Source organism: Indicator indicator, chromosome 4 (genome assembly GCF_027791375.1).
Source record: "Indicator indicator isolate 239-I01 chromosome 4, UM_Iind_1.1, whole genome shotgun sequence".
Taxonomy (NCBI): Eukaryota; Metazoa; Chordata; class Aves; order Piciformes; family Indicatoridae; genus Indicator; species Indicator indicator.
In genome coordinates this window covers 14,309,740-14,336,824 of record NC_072013.1, presented here as the reverse complement: position 1 = coordinate 14,336,824, position 27,085 = coordinate 14,309,740, and positions in this window count along the sequence as shown.

Genomic DNA, 27,085 nt, shown 5'->3' with positions numbered 1-27,085 from the left:
TCTTTTTGTGTAGTGGGACAGGAATTGAGAGTGATAGATCCAAGCCATGCAGGATACATGAGCAGTGTTACAACTTCTGTGCCTGCACTCATTTCAGATGGGTGGCTCAGCTGGCATGGCTGCTTCCCATTCCTTCTGTTTTCAAGGTTATTTAGAATCATAGAATAGAATCACAGAATCAGTCAGGGTTGGAAGGGAGCACAAGGATCATCCAGTTCCAACCCCCCTGCCATGGGTAGGGATACCCCACAATAGATCAGGCTGGCCAGAGCCTCATCCAGCCTGGCTGCAAACACCTCCAGGGATGGGACCTCAACCACCTCCCTGGACAACCCATTCCAGGCTCTCACCACCCTCATGGGGAAGAACTTCCTCACATCCAGCCTGAATCCCCCCACTTCCAGCTTTGTTCCATTCTCCCCAGTCCTATCACTCCCTGACACCCTCAAAAGTCCCTCCCCAGCTTTCTTGGAGCCCCCTTCAGATCCTGGAAGGCCACAAGAAGGTCTCCTGGGAGCCTTCTCTTCTCCAGACTGAGCAACCCCAACTCTCTCAGTCTGTCTCCAGAGCAGAGCAGCTCCAGCCCTCTACTCATCCTCGTGGCCCTTCTCTGGACACCTTCCAGCATGTCCATATCCCTCTTGGAATAGAGGCTCCAGAACTGGACCCAGAGCTCCAGGTGGGGTCTGAGCAGAGTGGAGCAGAGGGGGAGAATCCCCTCCCTGGCCCTGCTGGCCACACTTCTCTTGCTGCAGCCCAGGCTCTGCTTGGCTCTCTGGGCTGCAAGTGCTCACTGCTGGCTCCTGTTGAGCTTCTCCTCCACCAGCACCCCCAAGTCCCTCTCCTCAGGGCTGCTCTCTAGCCAGTCCCTGCCCAGCCTGGATTTGTGCTTGGGATTGCCCCAACCCAGCTGCAGGACCTTGCCCTTGGCCTTGTTGATCCTCCTGAGGTTGGCTTGTGCCCAGCTCTGCAGCCTGTCCAGGTCCCTCTGGATGGATCCCTTCCCTCCAGCTGTCTGCTGCACCACACAGCTTGGTGCCATCAGCAAACCTGCTGAGGGTGCACTCAATGCCACTGTCCATGGCACCAACAAAGATGTTGGACAAGCCTGGTCCCAGGACTGATCCCTGAGGGACTCCACTTGTCCCTGGCCTCCACTGGGACATGGAGCCCTTGACAGCCACTCTTTGGGTGCAGCCATTTGTACCACTGCAGCCCAGCAGTGACTGGAGAGCAGACCTCATCACACATAAACATGGAGCCCTAGTCCAGCCAATGTCAGAGAGACCCAAGGCAGAAGTTAGTACAAGATGGCTACTGAAATGGTTGAGGAGCTTGTGTTTGAGGCACCCATGTGCCTCTGAGCCTGTCAAAACTCCATTCAGCTTCTGGAACAGGTTGCCCAGGGAGGTTGTGGATGCCCTCTCCCTGGAGGTACCACAGTATCAGAGTATATCAGAGGTTGGAAGGGACCTCCAGAGATCATCCAGTCCAACCTCCCTGCCAGAGCAGGAGCACCCAGGGCAGTCTGCACAGGAATGCATCCAGGAGGGTCTGGAACGTGTCCAGTGAAGGAGACTCCACAACCTCTCTGGGCAGCCTGTTCCAGGGCTCTGGCACCCTCACACCAAAGAAGTTTCTCCTCATGTTGAGCTGAAATCTTCTATGTTCAAGTTTTAACCCATTATTCCTTGGCTTATTGCTGTGCACCACCCACAAGAGCCTGGCCCCCTCCACTTGCCCCCCAGCCCTCAGCTACTGATAGACATTGATCAGATCCCTCTCAGCCTTCTCTTCTCCACACTAAACAGCCCCAGGGCTCTCAGGCTCTCTTCCCAGGGGAGATGCTCAAGTCCCCTAAGCATCCTCCTGCTTCTCCCTTGGACTCTCTCCAGCAGGTCTCTGTCTCTCTTGACCTGGGGAGCCCAGAACTGGACACAGGATTGCAGCTGTGGTCTCAGCAGGGCAGAGCAGAGGGGCAGCAGAACCTCCCTAGCCCTGCTGGCCACACTTTGCTTGCTACCCCCCAGGATGCCATTGGCTCTCTTGGCCACCAGGGCACATTGCTGTCCCATGCAGAACTTGCTGCCCACCAGCACTCCAAGGTCTTTCTCCATGGAGCTGCTTTCCAGCAGGGCAGCCCCCAACCTGTCCTGGTGCCTGCTGTGATCCCTCCCCAGATGTAGGACCTTGCACTTGTCCTTATTGAACTTCAGGTGTTCAAAGCCAGGTTGGATGAGGCCTTGAGCTACCTTCTCTAGTGGGAGGTGTCCCTGCCCATGGCAGGGAGGGTGGAACTGGATGGTCTTTAAGGTCCCTTTCAGTGCAAACCATTCCAGGATTCTTCTTTAAGCATTCCATGATGAAACCAAATCAAACCTTCTAAGCAGCTCTGCTAAGGTTGATTTTGCTGCCCTGAAACAGCCAAACTTTTGTGCCAGCCCTTCTCCAGCTGTGGCACTGGGAGCACCAAGCAATCCCTCTTGTCCCAGCCTCACTCTCACTCCTCTTTTGGTCACTGGAAATGCTGGGCTAGACTTTTATGACCCTCCCTGACCCCTTCCCTCAGGATTTCATTCCTCACCCAAGCAAGAACTTTGCACAGTACCTGCTGGGTTCGGGGAGGTTGTTTATGGGAACTGCTGGAGTTCAAGGGTGGGTTTTTGTGGTTTTCTTTTATTGTTGCTAATTTGAATTTATTTTGAAAGGGGGAATTAAATTACCCAGGCAGGAAGATGTTTGATGCAAATTTTCTAACTTGCTAAGATAATAAGATTGAAATTAGGAGCAAGCACATATCTTGGAGAGGCATCAAAAACACATAACTACAATTTAGGGACCTTAGAAAGGTTTCAGTTTTAACAGGAATTGCAATTCCTTGACTTGCTTTAGTTCAGGTCTTCTTTCTGAAATGTCGTGACCAAGACTGAGAAGCTCTTCACTTCCTCAGTGATTCAGCAGGGGTTGTGTTGAACCCCTCCCTGAGCACAACATCCTCCAAGGCTTCTCAGGGAGGAGGAGGAGGAGGAGACAATGCCAAGCACAAATCCAGGCTGGGTAGAGAATGGATAGAGAACAGTTCTGCAGAGAAGGACTTGGGGGTGCTGGTGTGTGAGAAGCTGGCTGTAATGCAGAAAGCCAACCATGTCCTGGGCTGATCCTCAGCAGTGTAGGCAGCTGGTGGAGGAAGGGGATTCTGCCCCTCTGTAATGCTTAGACCCCTCTGCAGTGCTGGGGTCAGCTCTGGAGTCCTCAGCACGAGCCAGAGGAGGCCACAGCAATGCTGGGAGGGCTGGAAGCTCTCTGCTGTGAGCCCAGGCTGAGAGAGTTGGGGTTGTTCAGCCTGGAGAAGAGAAGGCTCCAGGGAGACATTAGAGCATTTGAAGGGGGCTACAGGGGAGGGGGACTTTTGGCAAAGGCATGGAGTGACAGGATGAGTGGTGATGGCTTCAGACTGGAAGAAGCTGAATTTAGATCAGACACCAGGAAGAAATTCTTCCCCATGAGGGTGGTGAAACATTGCAACAGGTTGCCCAGAGAAGTTGTAAGCCTGGAAGTGTTCAATGCCAGGATGGATGAGGCCTTGAGCAAGCTGAACTAGTGAGAGGTGTCCCTGCCCAGAGCAGAAAGGTTGAACTAGATGATCTTCAAAGTCCCTGCCAACTCAAACCATTCTGGCCAGGAGCAGGCAGTGTGAGCTTGCAGCACAGAAGGCCAAGGGCAGCCTGGGCTGCATCCAAAGCAGCATTGCCAGCAGAGCCAGAGAGCTGATTCTGACACTTTGCTCTGCTCTGCTGAGACCTCACCTGCAATGCTGTGTGCAGGGCTGGAGCCCTCAGCACAGGAAGGACATGGACCTGATGGAAAGGGTCCAGAGGAGGACCATGAAAATGCTCAGGGGGTTGGAGCAGCTCTGCTGTGAGGACAGGCTGAGGGAGCTGGGGGTGTTCAGCCTGGAGAAGAGAAGGCTCCAGGGAAACCTAAGAGCAGCCTGCCAGGACCTGAAGGGGGCTACAGGAAGGCTGGAGAGAGACTGTTTGCAAGGGCCTGCAGGGACAGGACAAGGGACAATGGCTTCAAACTAGAGCAGAGCAGATTGAGATTGGATGTGAGGAGCAAGTTCTTTACTGTGAGGGTGGTGGAACACTGGAAGAGGTTGCCCAGGGAGGTGGTTGAGGCTCCTTCCCTGGACCTATATTCAAGGTGAAGTTCAGCAGGGCTCTTGGCAACCTGATCTAGTTGGGGATGTCCCTGCTGAGTGCAGGGAGGTCAGACTGGATGAGCTTGGGAGGTCCTTTCCAGCCCAGACCATTCTATGATTGTGTGACACTGTGATTCTCCCTGTTTTCTCCAGATAATCCCAATGACTCCTGCAATGTGAGAGTGATGGTTCACAGTCCATCCCATCTCCATTTGGAGCTTTGAGGGGTCAGTTCAAGCAGCAGAACTTGGGCTGTGGAGAAATTGTAAGAGGTAGTACCTCACCCATACACCTGTGCAATGCTTTGACAGCTCCAGGTGCCTAAAATTCATCTCCCAGGTTAGCACTCAACCAATTCAGTACTACAGGAATAGAGCACATTGTGATTTATTTCTCCTTTTGTGTATAGCTTATAGCAGATATGCAACCCAAAAAGGTCCTGCAAGGCTTTATAACTATATTGGTGGGACCCAGCAGGACTAGGGCAAGGGTTGTGTCCCCCCCCTGTACTTAACACTGATGAGGCTCAAATCCTGGGTTCAGTTTTGGGCCCCTCTCTCCAAGAAGGACATTGAGGTGCTGGAGCAGGTTCAGAGAAGGGCAACCAAGCTGGGGAAGGGTCTGGAGAAGAGGGCTGGTGAGGAGCAGCTGAGGGAGCTTGGGGTGTACAGTGTGGAGGCTGAGAGGAGACCTCATTGCTCTCTACAGCTCCCTGGAAGGAGGTTGGAGCCAGGTAGGGGTTGGTCTCTTCTCCCTAGTAACAAGTCCCATCCCTGGAGGTTTTTAAGGCCAGGCTGGATGTGACTCTGGGCAACCTGCTCTAGTGTGAGGTGTCCCTGCCCATGGTAGGGGGTTGGAAGTCCTTGAGGTCCCTTCCAACCCTAAGAATTCTATGATTCTAAGTGATAGGAGAAGAGGAAATGGTCTCAAGTTGCACCAGGGGACGTTTAGGCTGGACACGAGAAGAAACTTCTTCACTGAAAGAGTTGAAGAGGCTGCCCAGGGAGGTGGTTGAATTCCCATCCCTGGAAGTGTTTAAAAGCTGTGGAGATGTGGTGCTGAGGGGCATGGTTTGGCACCAGCCTTGGCAGAGTTAAAGAAGGGTTGGACTGGGTGGTCTTAAAAGGGTTTTTGCAAGGAAAGTGATTCTGTGAATGCCCAAGGTTAGGGGCTGGGCTGCAGCCAAGAGAAAAATCAGCTTAGAGCACACAGCATCACATGTGGGAGCTGGGGATGTGGGGAAGGATCCTTCTGGCTCAGGGCATGTGCAGCCCACTGGGAAAGACTAAAGCTTAGGACAAGGGACAACAGGCAGGAGCTGGTACCCAGGAGGTCCCTTCTGAACAGGAGAAAATTCTTTGGTGTGAGGGTGCTGGAGGCCTGGAGCAGGCTCAGAGAGGTTGTGGAGTCTCCTTGTCTGCAGAGATCCCAACCCCACCTGGCTGTTTTGATCCTGAGCAAGCTGCTGTGGGTGCCCTGCTTTAGCAGGGGGGTTGGACTGGATGATCCCCAGAGATCCCTTCCCCCAGGACAAGGGGCAGTGAGCACAAACTGAAACCCAGGAAGTTCCATCTGAAAACGTGAAGAGTAACTTCTTTGTTGTGAGGGTGCTGGAGGCCTGGAGCAGGCTGCCCTGAGAGGTTGTGGAGTCTCCTTGTCTGCAGAGATCTCAACCCCACCTGGCCATTGTGACCCTGGGCAAACTGCTGTGGCTGTGGGTGCCTCTGCTTTAGCAGGGAGGGTGAAATTGATGATCTCCAGAGGTCCCTTCCAGCTCTCTACCATTCTGTGATCCTGTATTGATTACAGCTCAGACCACCAGCCCACACACAGACTGTCCAGTATAAACTGGGGAGAGGCAGACCTTGAGATGTGTGTTTGCATTTATTTTTTAGATGCTTTTAACTGCCACCTGGTTCTTCTGACTTGTGTAGTGCTGCCAGCTTGGAGATCCCCAACTCTTACTGAGATTACTTGAGGAATAATCCCATTTAAATGAAACAAAAAAAAAAAGGGGGGGGAGGGGAGGGAAACCTCTTCCCAACAAAAACCTTAAAGCTTTTTTTTCCCCCCAACTTAACAAATGAACAGCCATCAATGTGACTTTACCTCTAAAGCCATCTTTCATGGTAAGCCTGAGAGATGGCTCCCCTGGGGAGCATGGTTAATGCTTAGAGGCAGAACTTGGGGCCATGCTCCACCTGCCAAGCTCTTTCTGTGACTGAGCTTCTCCTTCAGGTGGCTTTTGGGGCTGAGGCAGCTGGTTGTGGTGGACATGTAGAAGCCTACCACAGTCTGAGGGTTGGTTATCAATTGCAAGAAGGACAGCAGTGCTCATAACTGCTCCAGTAGGACCAGACTCTTCTAGGAGAGTCTTTTCATAGGTGACCTCCAATAGGTGCTCCACTGTCTCAAGAGGAGTCATAGATCACAGAATTGTCAGCATTGGAGGGGACCTCAAGGATCATCCAGTTCCAACCCCCCTGCCATGGCCAGGGACACCTCACACTACAGCAGGTTGCTCACAGCCACATCCAGCCTGGCTGCAAAAACCTCCAGGCATGAGGCTTCCACCACCTCCCTGGGCAACCTCTGCCAGTCTCTCACCACCCTCATGGGGAACAACTTCTTCCTAACATCCAATCTGAATCTCCCCACTCCTACTTTTGCTCCATTCCCCCCAGTCCTATCACTCCCTGACACCCTCAAAAGTCCCTCCCCAGCTTTCTTGGAGCCCCCTTCAGATTCTGGAAGGCCACAAGAAGGTCTCCTGGGAGCCTTCTCTTCTCCAGACTGAACAGCCCCAACTCTCTCAGTCTGTCTCCAGAGCAGAGCAGCTCCAGCCCTCTGCTCATCCTCATGGCCCTTCTCTGGACACCTTCCAGCACCTCCAGATCCTTCCTGGAACAGAGGCTCCAGAACTGGACCCAGAGTTCCAGGTGGGGTCTGAGCAGAGGGGAGCAGAGGGGGAGAATCCCCTCCCTGGCCCTGCTGGCCACACTTCTCTTGCTGCAGCCCAGGCTCTGCTTGGCTCTCTGGGCTGCAAGTGCTCACTGCTTGCTCCTGGTGAGCTTCTTTTCCACCAGCACCCCCAAGGCCTTTTCTTCAGGGCTGCTCTCAACTTGTGCTTCTGTTGGCTTTGCTGACCTTGAATGTGTTCTTCTTGTGGCTAAGCATTAACAATCAGCAACCCTCTGCTCTTTCTCTTGTCTCATGGACAGGGGGTGTAGTGAAGGGAGCAGGGAGGGGGAAGCCAGTAGCAGCCCGCTGGTTTTGTCCAGGGGGGGTTCTTGTGTTGTTTAGAATTGCAACTACCTGTAAATGTTGTATATTTTGTCCATATTCATTGCATTTCATATTTCTAGATGGTAGTCTTGCTTGTAAATACAGCTTCATTTGCTTTCTAACTGAGCAGAGCTGGCAACTTTATGCTGGGGGGGTAGTTTCAACCCACCACAGGTGACCAGTGGTGTCCCCCAGGGATCAGTGCTGGGCCCCATCCTGTTCAATATCTTTATTGATGATCTGGATGAGAGGATTGAGTCCATCATCAGTAAGTTTGCAGATGACACCAAGTTAGGAGCAGGAGTTGATCTGTTGGAGGGTAGGAAGGCTCTGGAGAGGGACCTTGCCGGGCTGGATGGGTGGGCAGAGGCCAATGGGATGAGACTGAACAAGGCTAAGTGCAGAGTTCTGCACTTTGGCCACAACAACCCTGAGCAGCACTACAGGCTGGGGACAGAGTGGCTGGAGAGCAGCCAGGCAGAGAGGGACCTGGGGGGACTGGTTGAGAGTAGCTGAACAGGAGCCAGCAGTGTGCCCAGGTGGCCAAGAAGGCCAATGGCATCCTGGCCTGCATCAGCAAGAGTGTGGCCAGCAGGAGCAGGGAAGTCATTCTGCCCTGTGCTCAGCTCTGGTTAGACCACACCTTGAGTGCTGTGTCCAGTTCTGGGCTCCTGAGTTTCAGCAAGATGTTGAGATGCTGGCAGGTGTCCAGAGAAGAGCAACAAGGCTGGGGAGGGGTCTGGAGCACAGCCCTGTGAGGAGAGGCTGAGGGAGCTGGGGGTGTTTAGCCTGGAGAAGAGGAGGCTCAGGGCAGACCTCATTGCTCTCTACAACTGCCTGAAGGGAGGCTGTAGCCAGATGGGGGTTGGGCTCTGCTCCCAGGCAAGCAGGGACAGAAGGAGAGGACACAGTCTCAAGCTGTGCCAGGGGAAGTTTAGGCTGGAGGTGAGGAGGAAGTTCTTCACAGAGGGAGAGACTGGGCATTGGGATGTGCTGCCCAGGGAGGTGGTGGAGTCACTGTCCCTGGAGGTATTCAAGTAAAGCCTGGATGAGGCACCTAGTGCCATGGTCTAGTTGATTGGATAGGGCTGGGTGATAAGGTTGGACTGGATGATCTTGGAGGTCTCTTCCAACCTGGCTGATTCTATGATTCAACATCTCTCCTGATGACCTGGCTGAGGGGATCAAGTGAACCCTTAGTAAATTTGCAGATTACATCAAGCTGGGAGACGGTGTGGATCTGCTGGAGGGTAGGAGGATGCTGCAGAGGGCAGCCTGGACAGGCTGGGTCAATGGGCTGAGATTCAACAAGGTCATGTACAGGGTCCTGCACTTTGGTCACAACAACCCCCTGCAGACTGGGGGATGAGTGGCTGGAGAGCAGCCAGGCAGAGAGGGACTTGGGAGTGCTGGGTGACAGCAGCTGAACAAGAACCAGGTGGCCAAGAAGGCCAATGGCATCCTGGCCTGCATCAGCAAGAGTGTGGCCAGCAGGAGCAGGGATGGAATTCTGCCCTGTGCTCAGCACTGGTGAGGCCTCACCTTGAGTAGTTCTTCTCAGAAAGAGTAATTGGCCATTGGAATGTGCTGCCCAGGGAGGTGGTGGAGTCCCCATCCCTGGAGGTGTTCAAAACCAGCTTGGATGTGACCCTTGGAGCCAGGGTTTAGTTGTCAGGAGGTGTTAGGGATTAGGTAATAGGTTGGACTTGATGATCTCTGAGGTCTTTTCCAGCCTGGTTGGTTCTGTGAGTACTGTCTGCAGCTCTGGGCCCCTCACTTCAGGAAGGATTTTGAGGTGCTGGAGCAGGTCCAGAGGAAAGCAACCAGACTGGGGAGGGGCCTGGAGGGAAAGTCTGATGGGGAAAGGCTGAGGGAGCTGGGGGTGTTCAGCCTGGAGAAGAGGAGACTTAGAGGGGACTTTATCACTTTCTACAGCTGCCTAAAAGGAAGCTGTAGTCAGGTAGGGGTCAGGCTCTGCTCCCAGGCAACCAGTGACAGGACAAGAGGGCATGGCCTGAAGCTGCACCAGGGGAGGTTTAGGTTGGATTTTAGGAAGCACTGCCTCACAGAGAGGCTGATTGGACACTGGGATGGACTGCCCAGGGAGGTGGTGGAGTCACCATCACTGGAGGTCTCTAAGAAAAGCTTGGCTGTGGCACTTGGGGGCATGGGTTAGCTGATGTGGTGGTGTCAGGTCATAGGCTGGACTGGATGATCTCAGAGGTCTTGTTCACAGAATCAGCATTTCTGTGATTCTGTGAACTGGGGCTTTTTTTAGGAAATAAAAGGCTGAAGGATGACTTTGGCTCTCTACAGCTCCCTGGTCCCAGGTAGAGGTTGGGCTCTTGAGTCTTCTGTTCTCTTGACCACCAGAAGAAGGAATCAGAACTGTAACACTGTGAGAGAAGTGACTTTTGTGTTTTAAGGGAAGACATTGATTTGCATTTAAGGGAAGGCATTGATTGGATAGGTGTTGGGAATTTTTGCCTCATGCTTAGGAAACACAAATCTTTATAGATTTCTCATCCCAGGTTTGGAAATTGCATCCCCAGTAACTGCTCTGCAGGCTCTTTGTAGCTGTCTGGTGAGCCACAGCAGAGGATGGTGTCAGTCCAATTAACAGAGGTGAAGCAACCCTCCTGAAGATCCCTTTGTGAGCATTTCATACAGAAACCAGGAATAAGTATAATATTTTTTATGGCAACAACAACAAAAAAAAATCCCCACAACCCCATTTCAGTCCCCAACACCTAGAATCAAGACCTTGTTTTTTTCATTGCTCCACCTAATTAATTCAAGCTCATGAAAACTGAGTTCCAACCAAGCATAGCTACTGCTCTACTTCACACTTGACTTCTCTAACCTGAATCAGGTGGGTGAGTGTCAGGAAGATGGGGCCAGACTCTTCCAGGTGGTCCCCAGTAACAGAACAAGAGGTCATGAGCAGTAACTTGAACATAGGAAGTTCCATCTGGACATCAGAAGGAACTTCTTTACTGGGAGGGTGGAACAGGCTGGAGGAGTGGAACAGGCTGGAGGAGTCTTCATCCCTGGAGGCTTTCAAAGCCTGCCTGGGTGTGTTCCTAGATGATCTGCTTTAGGTGATCTTGCTGTGGCAGGGGGGGTTGGACTTGATGACCTTCAGAGGTCCCTACCATGCTGTGATTCTGTGAGTCTTGAAACCTGGTTCCCTGAGATGACAGAGTCCCAGAGTGGTGAAACAGTTCCACTTTGCCTATGAAGAACTGAGTAGGTGAGGGGCAAGACAGCAGAAAATGAGGGCATAGGGGCCTCTCCCAATTCCCCTGAAGCAAATGGGAGCTGGATTAAGCTTAAATCTCTAATTAGGTAGTGGTATCACAGTATAGCAGAGGTTGGAAGGGACCTCCAGAGATCATCCAGTCCAACCCCCCTGCCAGAGCAGGAGCACCCAGGAGAATCTGCAGAGGAATGCATCCAGGTGGGGTTTGGAAAGTCTCCAGAGAAGGAGACTCCACAACCTCTCTGGGCAGCCTGCTCCAGGGCTCTGGCACCCTCACACCAAAGAAGTTTCTCCTCCTGTTGAGCTGAAACCTTCTCTGTTCCAGTTTGTCTCCATTGTTCCTTGGCTTCTTGCTGTGCACCACCCACAAGAGCCTGGCCCCCTCCACTTGCCCCCCAGCCCTCAGCTATTGATAGACATAGAATCAAGAAGAATCAAGAAGGTTGGAAGAGACCTCAAGGATCATCGAGTCCAACCTGTCACCCTACACCTCCTGCCTATCTAAACCATGGCACCAAGTGCCACGTCCAATCCCCTCTTGAACACCTCCAGGGATGGTGACTCCACCACCTCCCTGGGCAGCACATTCCAATGGCCAACCACTCTCTCTGTGAAGAACTTTCTCCTCACCTCCAGCCTAAACCTCCCCTGGCACAGCTTGAGACTGTGTCCTCTGGTTCTGCTGCTGGTTGCCTGGGAGAAGAGACCAAACCCCTCCTGGCTACAACCTCCCTTCAGGTAGTTGTAGAGAGCAATGAGGTCTCCCCTGAGCCTTCTCTTCTGCAGGCTAAACACCCCCAGCTCCCTCAGCCTCTCCTCATAGGGCTTGTGCTCAAGGCCTCTCCCCAGCCTCGTTGCCCTTCTCTGGACATGCTCCAGCAATTCAACATCTTTCCTAAACTGAGGGGCCCAGAACTGGACACAGTACTCAAGGTGTGGCCTAACCAGTGCTGTGTACAGGGGTACAATGACCTCCCTGCTCCTGCTGGCCACACTATGCTGATGCAGGCCAGGATGCCATTGGCTCTCTTGGCCACCTGGGCACACTGCTGGCTCATGTTCAGGTGGCTGTCAACCAGTACCCCCAGGTCCCTTTCCACCTGGCTGCTCTCCAGCCACTCTGACCCCAGCCTGTAGCTCTGCATGGGGTTGTTGTGGCCGAAGTGCAGCACCTGGCACTTGGATTTGTTGAATGCCATCATGTTGGACTCTGCCCATCTGTCCAGCCTGTCAAGGTCCCTCTGCAAAGCCCTTCTACCTTCTAACAGATCAACACCTGCTCCCAGCTTGGTGTCATCTGCAAATTTACTGATGATGGACTCAATCCCCTCATCCAGATCATCAATAAAGATATTGAACAGGATGGGGCCCAGCACTGATCCCTGGGGGACACCACTAGTGACAGGCTGCCAGCTGGATGTGGCACCATTCACCACCACTCTCTGGGCTCGGCCCTCCAGCCAGTTCCTAACCCAGCACAGAGTGCTGCTGTCCAAGCCACAGGCTGCCAGCTTGGCCAGGAGTTTGCTGTGGGGGACAGTGTCAAAGGCCTTGCTGAAGTCCAGGTAGACTACATCCACAGCCTTTCCTACGTCCACCAGGCTGTCACCTGATCATAGAAGGAGATCAGGTTGGTGAGGCAGGACCTGCCCTTCCTAAATCCATGTTGGCTGGGCCTGATTCCTTGGCCATCCCTCAGGTGTGCAGTGATTGCCCCCAAGACAATCTGCTCCATGATTTTCCCTGGCACTGAGGTCAGGCTGACAGGCCTGCAGTTCCCAGGTTCTTCTGTCCGTCCCTTCTTGTGGATGGGCGTCACATTGGCCAGTTTCCAGTCTTCTGGGACCTCTCCAGTGAGCCAGGACTGGTGGAAAATGATGGACAGAGGCTTGGCCAGCTCATCTGCCAGCTCTTTCAGCACCCTAGGATGAATCCCATCAGGTCCCATGGACTTGTGAATATCCAAGTGACTCAACAAGTCTCGAACTAATTCCACATGGATTTCAAGAGTACAACACTGCTCCTTGACCCCATCAACCAGCTCAGGAGGCCAGTTATCCTGAAGTCCTCCTGCCTTACTGTTGAAAATGGAGGCAAAGAAGGTATTTAGAATCTCAGCCTTCTCCTCATCCTTAGTTACAATGTTACCCTCCACGTCCAATAAAGAGTGGAGGCTCCTCTTGCCCCTCTTTTTAGCATTAATATATTTATAAAAATGCTTTTTGTTGTCTTTCACGGAAGCGGCCAGTTTAATTTCTAACTGTGCTTTTGCCTCTCTAATTTTTCTTCTACATGATCTAACAACATCCTTAAACATATCACTAGTTGCCTCCCCCCCTTTCCAAAGGTGATAAACCCTCTTTTTTTCCCTTAAATCCTTCAGGAGCTGCTTGCTCATCCAGGCCGGTCGTCTTCCCCACTGGCTCGTCTTACGGCATGTGGGAGCTGCCAGTTCCTGTGCCTTTAGGAGCTCCTGTTTGAAGTAGGTCCAACCATCCTGGACCCCTTTCTTCTTAAGGGCTGTTACCCAGGGAACTTTCTGAATAAGTTGCCTGAACAACCTGAAGTTTGCCCTCCGAAAGTCCAAAGTGAGGATTCTGTTACTGCTCCTCCCTATCTCCCTGCATATTGAAAACTCCACTATCTCATGGTCACTGCACCCTAGACAGCCTCCAACCATCACATCTCCCACCAGCCCTTCTCTATTTGAGAACAGCAGATCAAGCAGAGCCTTGCCCCTGGTAGGTTCACCTAAGAGCTGCATCAGGAAGTTGTCATCCATGCACTCTAGGAACCTTCTGGACTGTCTCCTCTCTGCTGAATTAAGTTCCCAGCAGATGTCTGGTAGGTTAAAGTCCCCCACAAGGACAAGGTCTGATGATCTTGAGACAGCTTCCAGCTGCTTATGGAATATCTCATCGGCCTCCTCGTCCTGGTGGGGTGGTCTATAACAGACTCCAACCAGGATGTCAGTTTTGTGTGGCCTCCCTCTGATTTTAACCCATAAGCATTCAATCCTTTCATCTGCAACCTCGAGTTCTGAGGCATCAAAGGATTCCCTAATATACAGGGCCACCCCTCCTCCTCTTCTCCCTTGCCTGTCTCTCCTAAAGAGCTTATGACCCCCCAGTGTGGTACTCCAATTGTGAGAATCGTCCCACCATGTTTCTGTGATGGCAACTACATCATAGTTCTCCTGGTGAACCAAGAGTTCCAGTTCCTCTTGTTTGTTGCCCATACTGCGTGCATTGGTGTACATGCACTTCAGCTGGGCTGCTGATTTCACCAGTTTGTGTGGTCCTCCCTCCTTTCCAGGGAGACTGGTTTCCACACCCACCCCATTCAGACCTAGTTTAAAGCCCTCCCAATGAGTCCTGCCAACCCCAGTGCCAGCACCCTCTTACCCTTTCTAGATAAATTCAACCCATAATTGATCAGATCCCCTCTCAGCCTTCTCTTCTCCACACTAAACAGCCCCAGGACTCTCAGACTCTCTTCACAGGGGAGATGCTCAAGTCCCCTAAGCATCCTCCTGGCTCTGACAGCCTATCAGAGCTCCCACCAAAGCAAGAGGGAGTTAGATCAAGCCCAAGAGTCTAATTGCATTTCTTTTTTTTTTTTTTTTTTTTTTGCCTTGCCATTGTCTGTTGCTATATTATGTTTACCCTGCCTCATGGTTGCATTATTTTGGAGTGATTAGAGTGGGATTAGTGGCCACTAAATATCTGATTGCTGAAGGGTCTGACTTGTTCCTAGTCTTTGATGGGTGTCAGCAAGGTTTTGTCTCTTCTGGTGGAGATGGCAAGAGGGGAATGAATTCATCTTAATGGTTGGAATGGGTCAAGGCTTCTGCATCTCCTACCAGCACTTAGGAGGGCCCTACTGCTTCTCTTTGTCCACACAACAGCAGAGTGTGAGGCCACACCAGGAATTTTCTTCTCCTATCTTTTTATCCCAGTGTTCCCACCAATACCTTTGCATTGTCCCCACGAGGATTGGATGTAGCTAAGGAATTTCTCTTTGTGATGCTTATTTTTATTTTAATTGGAGAAATGTGCCAGGATACCTCTCATTTTGGAGCCTCCTGATACATTTGTTCAGGTTGTTCATGCCCAGATTTCCTTCAGCTCTTCTGAGACTAACTTGGCAGTGGTATCAACATGTCACATACAGCATAGATGTTTGGGGGAGGGAGGGTTTTCCCACCTTGAATCCATCCCTAAACATCACAATCACAGAGTAAGAAGAGAGCCACAGAATCCCATCATGGGAGGGGGGGCTGGAAAAGACCTCTGGAAATCATCCAGTCTAACCCCCCTGCTAAAATAGGGGCACCCACAGCAGCTTGGCCAGGATTATCATGCCCAGGTGCAGTTGGAACCTCTGCAGTCAAGGAGGCTCCACAAGGACAAGAAGGGCTCCAGCACCCTCACACCAAAGAATTTTTTCCTCCTGTTCAGATGGAACCTCCTGGGTTCCAGTTTGTGCCCAGTTCCCCTTGTCCTGTCATTGGGCACCAGTGAGAAGAGCCTGGCCCCAGCCTCTTGCTCCCCCACAGATCCTTCAGCTCTTGCTGAGCATTGCTCAGATCCCCTCTGGGGCTGTTCTTCTCCAGGCTCAACACCACCAGGGCTCTCAGCCTTTCCTCCTCACAGAGATGCTCCAGGCCCCTCAGCATCTCTGTAGCCTCTGCTGGACTCTCTCCAGTAGTTCCCTGCCTCTCTTGAACTGGGGAGCCCAGAACTGGACCAAATACTCTAGATGTGGCCTGACTAGGGCAGAGCAGAAGGGGAGGAGAACCTCCCTCAACCTGCTGGCCACATTCTTCTTCATGCATCCTAGAAGTCCATTGACCTTGGCCAGGAGAGCAAGACAACCAGGCAAGGTGAAGTGCACCTATCCTGCCAGCTACTCCTCACTTCTTCTCCCTTTCCAGAGCTGCCTGAGCCCTATTGGCAGTGTCAAAGCCAAAGGGCCGCACCAACAAGGCTGAGAAGGGCTCTGTAGCACAGCCCTGTGAGGAGAGGCTGAGGGAGCTGGGGGTGTTTAGCCTGGAGAAGAGGAGGCTCAGGGCAGACCTCATTGCTCTCTACAACTACCTGAAGGGAGGTTGTAGCCAGGTGGGGGTTGGGCTCTGCTCCCAGGCAAGCAGGGACAGAAGGAGAGGACACAGTCTCAAGCTGCATCAGGGGAGCTTTGGGCTGGATGTGAGGAAGAAATTCTTCCCAGAAAGAGAGATTGGCCATTGGGATGTGCTGCCCAGGGAGGTGGTGGAGTCACCATCCCTGGAAGTGTTTAAAATGAGACTGGATGAGGCACTCAGTGCCATGGGTTAGTTGACTAGATGGTGTAGGGTGATAGGTTGGACTGGATGATCTCTGAGGTCTTTTCCAACCTGGTTAATTCTGTGAGGCCCCAGCACATGATGGGAATTCTCCCTGACGACAGCAGGAGCTGCCTGCGTCGATCCAGGCAGGACTCCAGGTAGATGACGTCAATGTGACTTGGAAAACATTGAAGCAGGAAAGATCTGCTGGAGCAAGGGGCATGTCTGCAGCCCTTCCTCACCACAGCCAACCACAGCCTGGGCTGCATCCAAAGCAGCACTGCCAGCAGAGCCAGAGAGCTGATTCTGACACTTTGCTCTGCTCTGCTGAGACCTCACCTGCAGTGCTGTGTGCAGGGCTGGAGCCCTCAGCACAGGAAGGACATGGACCTGATGGAGAGGGTCCAGAGGAGGCCATGAAAATGCTCAGGGGGCTGGAGCAGCTCTGCTGTGAGGACAGGCTGAGGGAGCTGGGGGTGTTCAGCCTGCAGAAGAGAAGGCTCCAGGGAGACCTAAGAGCAGCCTGCCAGGACCTGAAGGGGGCTACAAGAAGGCTGCAGAGAGACTGTTTGCAAAGGCCTGCAGGGACAGGACAAGGCACAATGGCTTCAAACTAGAGCAGAGCAGATTGAGATTGGATGTGAGGAACAAATTCTTTACTGTGAGGGTGGTGGAACACTGGAAGAGGTTGCCCAGGGAGGTGGTTGAGTCTCTTTCCCTGGAGATATTCAAGGTGAGGCTGGACAGGGCTGTGGGCAACCTGATCTAGTTGGGGATGTCCCTGCTGACTGCAGGGAGGTCAGACTGGATGAGCTTTGGAGGTCCCTTCCAGCCCAGACCATTCTGTGACTCTATGATGTAATCCCATTCAATAACATCCTGAGAGGGAAGGGCAGTGCTTCAATTTGAAGACTTGCCCTGATTTGTTCTTCCCCACCCTAAAAGCCTCAGAACTGAAGGAAGGGCTTTACTTGACACAGGTGGTGCTGTGGAACAGCTTTCTTCCAGGAGCAGTGGAAACAAGCAAAAACTAATTAGCTGTGGATTTTGGTTCATTAATGAAAGGGGTTGTGTAAGAAGGTTGCTTCAGTCAGGAGGGCTTTGCTCATCCATGTAGGAGATCCCATCCACTCTAGGTTCTGCTCTGTGAAGGGGATCACTGCCAACACACTATGGAAGGATGTGGTGAATCATTACAGGCTCACAGGATGTTAGGGGTTGGAAGGGACCTCTGGACATCTTCAGGTCCAACCCCCCTGCCAGAGCAGGACCAGAGAATCCAGCACAGGTCACACAGGAACACATCCAGACAGGGCTGCAAAGGCTCCACAGAAGGAGACTCCACAACCTCTCTGGGCAGCCTGTTCCAGGGCTCTGGGACCCTCACAGGGAAGAAGTTCCTCCTCATGTTGAGGTGGAACCTCCTGTGCTGTACTTTATATCCATTGCCCCTTGTCCTATCCCAGGGTGCAACTGAGCAGAGTCTGGCCCCTCCCTCTTGACCCCCAGCCCTCAGCTATTGATGGACATTGATCAGATCCCCTCTCAGTCTTCTCCTCTGCAGACTGAACAGCCCCAGGGCTCTCAGCCTCTCCTCCCCAGGCAGTGCTCCAGGCCCTTCAGCATCCTTGCAGCCCTCCCTTGGACTCTCTCCAGCAGATCCCTGTCCCTCTTGAATTGGGGAGCCCAGAACTGGCTGCAACATTTCAGGTAGGGTTTCATACATATATATTCAGTACTTTCTGGGACAGAAGGACTTTGACCAGTTTGCACGTGTTTTGTTCCCAATTAATATGTTTTCTGGCTACAGTGGAGGTACAGAAAGTTTGAACCAAATAGCAGAAGACATTTCTGTCAGTTAAAATACCAGTTAAAATTCTGTCAGTTAAGATACTACTGAATCCCAGCATGATGAGGGTTGGAAGGAGCCTCTGGAGATCATCCAGTCCAAGCCCCCTGCTAAAGCAGGGCACCCACAGCAGCTTGCCCAGGAGCACAATGGATAAGGGGGGTTTGGAATCTCTGCAGAGAAGGAGACTCCACAACCTCTCTGGGCAGCCTACTCCTGGCCTCCAGCATCCTCACAACAAAGAAGTTTCTCCTCCTTTCAGGTGGAATCTCCTGAGGTCCAGTTTGTGTCCATTGCCCCTTGTCCACTTACCTGTATTAGTAAGAGACTTTCAGTTAGAGAGATACAAAGTCCAAGTCAACTCAATCACTTCACTGGAGTAATTTCAGACTTCAACAGACAGAAGTCTTCCTGCCCTCTTGCATTCCCTCTATCCTTGTTAAAATAACTCAGACTCAACAGGAATCTCCAAACTGTAACAGGACACATGGTTTTCTCCCAGGCTGAGCAGTGTTCTTCCAGGCAACCAGTGACAGAAGGAGAGGACACAGTCTCAAGCTGCATCAGGGGAGCTTTGGGCTGGATGTGAGGAAGAAATTCTTCCCAGACAGAGAGATTGGCCATTGGGATGTGCTGCCCAGGGAGGTGGTGGAGTCACCATCCCTGGAAGTGTTTAAAACCAGCCTGGATGAAGCACTCAGTGCCATGGTTGAGTTGACTGGATGGTGTTGGGTGAGAGGTTGGACTTGATGCTCTCTGAGGTCTTTTGCAACCTGGTTAATTCTGTGATGCTGTAATTCTGTGTTTTGATGTTTAGCTCTCTGTCAAAGACCAGCAGTTGTTCTTTTGGAACAGTTTGCAGCATCTGCAGTATGGACTTTAAAATGGAGCTGCTGGAGCAGGTCCAGAGGAGGCCACGAGGATCAGAGAGCTGGAGAACCTCCCCTATGGGCACAGAATGGGGCTGTTCAGCCTGGAGAAGAGAAGGCTCTGAGGAGACCTTAGAGCAGCCTTCTTGTACCTGAAGGGGGCTCCAAGAAAGCTGGGGAGGGACTTTTGACAAAGGCTTGGAGTGATAGGATGAGGAACAATGGCTTTGAGCTGGAAGAGGGGAGATTGAGACTGGAGATGAGGAAGAAATTCTTTGCAGTGAGGGTGGTGAGATACTGCAACAGGTTGCCCAGGGAAGTTGTGCATGCCTCCAGCCTGGAGGTGTTCAAAGCCAGGTTGGATGAGGCCTTAAGCAATCTGGGCTGGTGGAAGGTGTCCTTGCCCATGGCAGGGGAGTTGGAACTGGATGACCTTTAAGGTCCCTTCCAACCTAAACCATGCTATGAATCTATAAAATCCATAAGGCCACATCCCTGTGTTATCTTCTCAAGAGAGAAATCTGTTTAAAAGGAAACATGGGGAAACATTGCCTGAGCAACAGCAAGAAAATGCTTGGAAGTAGGTCTGTCTAGCTTTAAACCAATCTGTTTCTTGCATTCAACACGAAAATTAGTCATAAACATTCAGGTGAGCTGTTAAAAAGGGAATCCAAAAGCCCTTCTGGCTACTCTGGGCTGTGCAGGGCCTGGGGATGTGAGGAAGAGGAGTAAGGTGGCCAGTCCACCTTCCCTGTTCCACATGATCAAGGCACTCTGACAACCCATTACTACAAGCTGTGAAGTGCCAGGGCTTGTAAAAACTGCTCCCCTTAGCAGTTCAGTTGGTAACAAAGGTTAAGGGATCTTTTCCACTCACATCCCTGAGCTAAAACTTGGGAGCAAAGTGACATAAAAACTCTTGTTAAACCCATCTCAGAACCATAGAGTGGTTTGGCTAGGAAGGCACCTTAAAGATCATCCAGTTCCAACCCCCTTGCCATGGGCAGGGCCAGCTCCCACTAGGGCAGGTTGCTCAAGACCTCATCTAACCTGGCTTTGAACACTGCCAGGCTTGGAAGTCTCCACAAGAAGAAGAGAACTTCTGTTTTGCCACATTCTGCATGGAGAAAGGGTTTCAGCAGTGGGACCTGACCTAAAGGTAAGCAAATTATGCAATCATTGAATGGCTTGGGTTGGAAGGGACTTCTGAAGGTCATCCAGTCTAACCCTCTGCAGTCAGCAACTAGAACAGGTTGCTCAGAGCCCCAAACAACCTCACCTGGAATGATTCCAGGAACAGGGTTTCTACCACCTCTCTGGGCAACCTGGGACAGGGTCTCACCACCTTCAGTGTCAAACATTTCTTCCTTCTCTCCAGTCTGAATCTCACTCTGAGTTCAAACCCCTTGTCCTGTCACCACAGGCCCTGCTCAGAAGTCTGTCCCCAGCTTTCTGATCAGCCTCTTGAAGCACTGCAAGGCCACCAGGAGGTCTCCCTGGAGCCTTCTCTTCTCCAGGCTGAGCAACCCCAACTCTCTCAGCCTGGCCTCACAGCAGAGGGCTTCCAGCCCTCCCAGCATTGCTGTGACCTCCTCCAGGTCCCTGTCTGTGCTGTGCTGAGGACTCCAGAACTGAACCTAGCACTGCAGGTGAGGTCTTCTTAGTATAACTAATGACAAGGTTGTCATCCTCCTTTTACTAGCAGCTGGAAAGGGTGAGACATCTCCCAGCAGTGAAGCTGTTGGAGTTTTGGGTGGGTTCAACAGGGCTGCTCCAAGCAGAATTGTGCTAGCAAGGGGGAAAGTACAGGTTCTGTGCCGCAGTTTGTAAATAAATAAATAAATAAACCTAAATTTGGTGGAATTTGGCAGCTGAGCTTTTCCTTAAACACTGGGATCAAGGTGCTGGCTAAACAGTAAATGAGATAGATAGGTAGGTAGATAGATAGACAGGTAGGTAGGTAGATAGATATGTTAAAAAAGGGTTAGTCAAATCTCCCCTTTGCTCATGTAGATGCCTGCATGAGGTTTTGCATCCATCTGGAGTTCTTTGTAAGAAGGCAAAAAATGCTTTGCTTCTCCTGCAGGCTGCAGCCAGTCAGGCAGGGCTGAGGCTCTCTCTAGGTGCCCTCTTAGCCCTCAGCACAGAGACTGATAGCCCAGAGTGAAAGGAGAACTTTGTCAAGAGGTTATTACCCACATCAGTCCCTCAGATCTGCCAATCAAGGGCCACCCCAGGGCCTCTCATCGTGCCTGTTGCAGATCTCCATGCTTCAGACCAAAGAGGCTGTGATGCTTCTCCAGACAGCAGCTTGAAGCCCTGCTCTCTGTATCTCACACAGGGAGTCTGGCAGCCTTAGAGCCAGCCAAGAACATGCCATGGACCTGAATCCTTACTGGCAGGCAAGAGAGCAGCTGCTAAAACCATTGCTGATGTTCACAGCAGTGACTTGAGCTTTGGTTTGCTGGTAGAATGCGGAGATCTGTGCTCTGAAAAGGGTTGGAACTTTCTGCCACAGGTCAGAGCTGTGTCCCACCTAAGTCAGGTTTCACAGACTGCCTTCATCTGCTGGGAAGGGGCAGCTCTGGGCAGTCCCTTTAAGCCACACCCCACAAACCGGTAGCAAAGAGTTAACAGGACCCGAGGGGCAGTCACAGAGGGCTTGCTGGCCGGGAATGGATTTCTGCAGATCAGACCTCAAGAGGCTTTTGTGACCAGACCCCCTCAGAGGAAGTTGCAGGCGTCAGGCATGGGGGATTCGGCTGTGAGTTTTTTACAACTAGGTAAAGAGAGGGGAAAGTGTAATCCAACGACGTTTGTTGCTGCGTGGTTTAACTCTTTTCAAGGCAGCTCTTACTCCTCTCTTACTCATCTGGTCCTCTGGGTTGGCTATTGTCACGGTTTTTCTTTTTGCAGCTCAGAGCACAGCAAAGACATACCCGAGGCTGTGCAGTCAGCAGCAGGGGAACCACCTAGAAAAGCCTTGCAGCTGGCCACGGACTGAAGTGGGGACCGGGAGATTGCAGTTGAGTTCCAGAGCTTTTCAGAACTACAGCCTGGGATAAAGGTGTTTGGAATCTGGGATTCAGGTGCTTGGTTAACCCTTTGAAAAGGAAGGGTCCACGGAAGCGCTGGTACCTGCTGATCTGTCACCAAGGGGTTAAGAAAGGGTAAAGCCAGCAGCTCATCATCATCATCATCATCATCATACCAGTGCGGCAGGCACCCTTTTAAAGCAGCTTCCCTCTTTCCATACCTTTTAATAGTTACTCTCCATCCCTTGTAATAGTTACTCTCCATCCCTTGTAATAGTTACTCTCCATCCCTTGTAATAGTTACTCTCCATCCCTAAAAGCACCTTTTCTAGCTTAACTAATTGCCTTAATTAACGATTAGTGGCCTCAAAACTTGCTTTGGCTTTGTTTGCAGTTCCAGAAAGGCTCAACCCCACCCCTCCAAGCGCTAATTTCCCTTTACCAGTTAAAACCAGGGCAAACTTGCGAGTTCCGTGTTAAAGAAATAGCACATCTTTGTGAAACGCGGGTAAAAGTTGGTTGGGGATCTAGACTGACATTTTCAGGTGCCCAGGAGACAGGTTGGGGCTGAAAGAAGTTGAATTCGGAAGGGCAATGTTACCAAAGCTTTTCTTTCGGGCAGCAGCTTTACCAAGGTGTAGTCTCCTACACCCTTGCGTCCTCTCTCGCTCTGCGGAAAGCGCTCCCGAGTTCCCCGGATCGGGCCCATCGCTGCTTTTGTCACCTCGAATGGAACCATTGAGTGCCTCTCCAGATAAAAAAAAAAAACCACCAAACCAACAAACCCTTGTTAACCCTTCCCTGCCCGACACCTTCTCAAAGACTTCCTTCGATTCCAGGGAACGGAAGAACCGGCAGTGGGAAGCTTTGCTGCTTGGTTTGGCTTAGTCTTTACCAGACCATCCTGACTTTAACTCCTTTTTTTTTTTTTTTGGGGGGGGGGGGAGAGGGTTGGGAGAAAGGAAAGCAGTTTTCCTCAGTTCTGTTCCTCCTCTCCCGGTTCAACACTTGCTGTATTTGCTGGCGACATTTCTAGCTAGTTTGCTTCTTTCCTTTCTCCCAACGCTCAAAAAAAAAGAAAGGAGTTTCCCCAGTTCTGCTCCTCCCCTCCCGGTTCAACACTTGCTGTATTTGCTGGCGACATTTCTTGCTAGTTTGCTTCTCCTTTTTTCTTTTTTCTTTTTTTTTTTTTTTTAAGGCTGGGAGAAAGGAAAGGAGTTTTCCTCACTTCTGCTCCTCCCCTCCCAGTCCAACACTTGCTGTATTTGCTGGGGAAATTTCTTGCTAGTTTGCTTCTTTCTTTTTTGAGGGTTGGAAGAAAGGAAAGTTTTCCTCAGTTCTGCTCCTCCCCTCCCAGTCCAACACTTGCTGTATTTGCTGGGGAAATTTCTTGCTAGTTTGCTTCTCTTTTTTTGAGGGTTGGGAGAAAGGAAAGGAGTTTTCCTCAGTTCTGCTCCTCCCCTCCCAGTCCAACACTTGCTGTATTTACTGGGGAAATTTCTTGCTAGTTTGCTTCTTTCCTTTCTCCCAACCCTCAAAAAAAGAAAGGAGTTTCTCCAGTTCTTCTCCTCCCCTACCACTTCAACACTTGCTGTATTTGCTGGGGAAATTTTTTGCTAGTTTGCTTCTTTCTTTTTTTGATGGTTGGGAGAAAGGAAAGATTTCTCCAGTTCTACTCCTCCCTTCCCAGTCCAACACTTGCTGTATTTACTGGGGAAATTTCTTGCTAGTTTGCTTCTTTCCTTTCTCCCAACCCTCAAAAAAGAAAGGAGATTTCCCCAGTTCTGCTCCTCCCCTCCCAGTTCAACACTTGCTGTATTTGCTGGGGAAATTTCTTGTTATTTTGCTTCTCTTTTTTTTTTTCTTTTTTTTTTTTTTGAGGGTTGGGAGAAAGAAAAGGAGTTTTCCCCAGTTGTGCTTCTCCCTTCCCACTTCAACACTTGCTGTATTTGCTGGGGAAATTTCTTGCTAGTTTGCTTCTTTCCTTTCTCCCAACCCTCAAAAAAGAAAGGAGTTTCCCCAGTTCTGCTCCTCCCCTCCCAGTTCAACACTTGCTGTATTTTCTGGAGGCATTTCTTGCTAGTCTGCTTCTCCTTTTTTTGAGGGTTGGGAGAAAGGAAAGGAGCTTTCCCCAGTTCTGCTCCTCCCCTCCCAGTTCAACACTTGCTGTATTTTCTGGAGGCATTTCTTGCTAGTTTGCTTCTCCTTTTTTTGAGGGTTGGGAGAAAGGAAAGGAGCTTTCCCCAGTTCTGTTCCTCCCCTCCCAGTTCAACACTTGTTTTATTTGCTGTGGAAATTTCTTGCTAGTTTGCTTCTTTCTTTTTGTGAGGGTTGGGAGAAAGGAAAGGATTTTTCCCCAGTTCTTGGGGGAGTTTGGGTGGGGAGAGGGCAAGCCTGTGGCTTCACAGCACATGGACTAGAGGCATCAAGGGCAAAGGTAAAACAGATGGAAATACCAATTTTTCAGAAGGACATACTAGTGAAGAGCATACACCACGAAGGCCTGATCCTGACTCTCCTGCTCTGCCTCTCTCTTGCTCTCTGTATTTGACACCCAGCAGGTCTGAGGAGTTGAAAGCTAACTTCCAGCGCTGCTTTTCCTGGTGCCCTGGGTGCTGAGCCTGCTAGGGAGCACGAAGGGCTGGGGTGCTCCTCGATGGTCCTGCTCAGTCTGTTGCACCACAGACTTCTTTTTGGGTCCAGAGTCTCTGTTGCATGAGGCTAAACTGCACTGCTGACTGCAGGAGTTGAGGAATCCTTGGTGATGGGGGGGAGGGGGAGAGGGTTCAGCCAAACCAATGATTTTTGTCCTGCTAGAAGAGCTCCTGTAAACATCAGAGCTAAGATTCTTTCTGCTCTTTGCTGGAGGAGTAAGGAGTCTCTGCTGGCTATTTGGAGGCTAAATCCTACAACCCCTAGTGAATAGCCATGCATATTCATGAAAGTAACCTCAAGGAACTCAATAGGAACTTTTCAGTGGATCAGGATTATTCCTAGGAGCTCAGCTTCTACCAGGGCTGCATTACATCAACCTCTGTTTGCTCAGGCTGCAAAGCTTCCTCTCTCCTTTGAGAACCAAGTTTGGAAAGCAGTAAATAAAAAGTCCAAGTTGCAACTTCTTACCTGCATCTCTCCACGTGCTGTCATATATCCAACAAGGTAAAGTATTTCAAAGGAATTAAAACAAAATCGAAAACAAAATCAAAACCCCACAAACAATCAAAAAACAAAATTACCTTGAGCTGTGGTTTTGCTTTTCCTGGGTGTTTGGGATCTCCTAGAATCAGTCCTACAGCAATGAAAAATCTCCAGGGCAAGCAGCTTGAGTCTTGAATTCACCAAACAGAATGCTGCTGAGTGCTCAAGTTTTGGTTTGGTTTAAAGGAAAGAAATTTTGGGGATGGGATTTGTCACAATCATTTAGCAAATTGAATTTGGAAACCAGTTTGGGGGTTGGGTGGTTGTTTTTTTTTTTTTTATCCTACCAGGTGAGGGGAGACCCAGAAGTAGCCAGAAGCACTCAGAAGAGGTAACTCTAGAAGCTTTCAGAGCTCTGTTTGGATAATATGCTCCTAACAAACGTTTCATTCACATCATTAGAAACCCTTCTTTTGGTTTTGTTTTTGGTTTGTTTCTTTTTCTGTGTGTGTAGTTTTGGTTTTGGTTTTGGTTTTTTTTTGGGGGGGGTGGTTTGGATTTTTTATTTTTTATATATATATATATATATGAAGAGAAATTTTCTACAGACCTTTATTACCTCTGTAGGCAAAATATCTGCTCCCTTTAATGTATTGTCCCAAAATTATTATTATTTTATCTGTGGTTAAAAAAATAAGATGAAATAAAATAAGATGAAATAAAATAAATACAATAAAATAAATACAATAAAAAATAAAATAACATAAATAAAATAAAATAAATAAAATAAATGAAATAAAATAAATGAAATAAAATAATTAAAATAAATAAAATTAAATAAAATAAATAAAAATAAAATAAAATAAAGGGGGGGATTGAGCTTTAGATATCCCTTATTGGTAGAGATTAGATATTTTGAAAGGTTGGCATTCAGGGAGAGCTTCTCTTAATTAGCTAAAATTCAGGCTTGAAGGAAATTAAGAATAGAGGAAAATTTAGGGAAACCACTCTGAAGACAAGCAGAGAAAATTTCAGTGGGCAGCTTCTTTTTTTTTTTTTTAAGTGAATATGTCTACTCACTGATAAAAAAATCATTTTCAGGGAAGAAGTTTTTTTTCTTGTGTTATATTCTGGGAAGTTAGCCTTCCAATCACCAAAGTACTACGCAGCATGCAGCTAAATATAAAGCAAAATAAGCTCAGTTATCTAATATGGCATTGTCTAAAGACAAGTATTTGTGAAACCTCTTTAGAGCAAGGGTGGGGTGTTTGGTACCTTCAGAAAGGAAAAAGCTGAAGTGGGAATATTCTCTTATTTTAACCAAAATTTAACCAGCTAACGAATTGGGGTTTTCTTTTTCTTTTTTCTTTCTCTTTTTCTCTTTTTTTCCTCTTTTTCTTTTTCTTTTCTTTTTCTTTTCTTTTTCTTTTCTTTTTCTTTTTTTCTTCTTTTTCTTTTTTTCTTCTTTTTCTTTTTTTTCTTCTTTTTCTTTTTTTTCTTCTTTTTCTTTTTTTTCTTCTTTTTCTTCTTCTTCTTCTTCTTTTTCTTCTTCTTTCTTTTTCTTCTTCTTCTTTTTCTTCTTCTTCTTTTTCTTCTTCTTCTTTTTCTTTTTCTTCTCTTCTTCTTTTTCTTTTTCTTCCTCTTCTTCTTTTTCTTTTTCTTCTCTTCTTCTTTTTCTTTTTCTTCCTCTTCTTCTTTTTCTTTTTCTTCTTCTTCTTCTTTTTCTTCTTCTTCTTTTTCTTCTTCTTCTTTTTCTTCTTCTTCTTTTTCTTCCCTCTTCTTCTTTTTCTTTTTCTTCCTCTTCTTCTTTTTCTTTTTCTTCCTCTTCTTCTTTTTCTTTTTCTTCCTCTTCTTCTTTTTCTTTTTCTTCCTCTTCTTCTTTTTCTTTTTCTTCCTCTTCTTTTTTTTCTTCTTTTTCTTCTTCTTCTTCTTCTTTTTCTTCTTCTTTCTTTTTCTTCTTCTTCTTTTTCTTCTTCTTCTTTTTCTTCTTCTTCTTTTTCTTCTTCTTCTTTTTCTTCTTCTTCTTTTTCTTCTTTTTCTTCTTCTTCTTCTTCTTTTTCTTCTTCTTCTTCTTCTTTTTCTTGTTCTTCTTCTTCTTCTTTTTCTTTTTCTTCTTCTTC